The sequence below is a fragment of the Geospiza fortis genome, unplaced genomic scaffold (genome assembly GCF_000277835.1).
Source record: "Geospiza fortis unplaced genomic scaffold, GeoFor_1.0 scaffold242, whole genome shotgun sequence".
NCBI classification, from domain to species: Eukaryota; Metazoa; Chordata; class Aves; order Passeriformes; family Thraupidae; genus Geospiza; species Geospiza fortis.
The window spans coordinates 375,098-376,536 of NW_005054574.1; positions in this window are offsets into that span (position 1 = coordinate 375,098).

The window sequence follows — 1,439 nt, forward strand, 5'->3', positions numbered from 1 at the left end:
AGCTTTTCTCCTTTGATTTGATAATGTGCCCAAAGAGAACTTAAGTTGAAGGATTTTACTGAGGAATTAATAGTTCTGTGCTTGAAGTGGAATAGGAAAGAATGTGTTGATATACACAGATGCATGGTTTTGGAAAGACTAAGGAGTTATCACCACTTGCTGGCTGTGGATTGCAAACACTGTGCAAGGTGTGACTGCCTATTTAAAATGATATTTCTGTTTTGTGGGCACCACTAAGAGCCTCTCAGTGAGTGAGTGCTCAGATGTTGGCATCTGAAATGACAAAGATATGATTGATTGCATGCTTCCATGCTAAATTATCGTGCTTGTACGTGTCTTGTGCATGATTTCAGATTAAACATTGCCACCTGTAAAGTCTCTGGCATCTCCGTTTTGAAGACTGTTCCACCTACCATTCAGTACATGGTCAAGAAATTTTTATTTCAGTTTTCTGAACTTCTTATTTCTCTGGTTTTGTGCCTTTCCTCTCATAATTGATATGGCAGAATTAGGACTCATTGCCTGTTGCTTTTTATCTTTAACCAGAGTATTGAATTGATATTTGGACAGATTGTTGTCCCTTAAGGAAAACACCCATGACTGGTAACACCATACTTGCTGATAATATAAACTGAAGTATATTCACATCTTTAAAATTAGGTTAAATTTAATATTTTATGGAGCACATTCAGTCTTGAATTCCATTTTTCATGTGAATGTTGACAGTATAAAGGAGCTGACTATAAGGAAAGCTTCAGTCCAGAAATTTTATTACTCTCTTAATTTAACACAAAATATTTAAAGAATGCAGTGAGATTTTGTATACGGAAAAAATAGCAGATGCCAAACAATTTAATCTGATCAGCCAAGAATAGTATCTGTTTACAATATGATTTAAAACACCAGCTAAGGCTGAGCAGACAACATTTATTAGTACTTGATATATTTTTGAAAAGCTGACCACCCAAGGGGAAAACAACTGTCACTTGCTCTCGCTCAAACTCAGCAGAGTTTCTTTCAGTGTGTGTCACAACCCTTCAGTTTTGCTTCATGTCCTGCCTGCCCTTGACTGAATTTGGAAACTGTGACAATCAGCAGAAGCAGCCCCTTTCTGACAGACCAACCAGATGACCCAGAATGAGAGACCTAATATCAAATAATACACCCTGAAGGACAACAAGGCTGGACCATGGGAGGATGCAATCAATTTTCATGGCTATTGTAGTTACAAAAGAAAAAAAAAAAACACTTGGGGAAAGCAGTGATGTTCCCTGGATGAGGAAGATGCTGAGCCCCAAACCACAATACCCTTTTGCAGTCACTCCAGTGGCATTCTTCAGTTTTATGGTCTTTGTAATAGACCTCAGACCCTAAAATCAAGAAATATAATTTCACTTTGGCCCACACAGAAGCTGGCTTTCTCATCCTTGCTGCTAAGA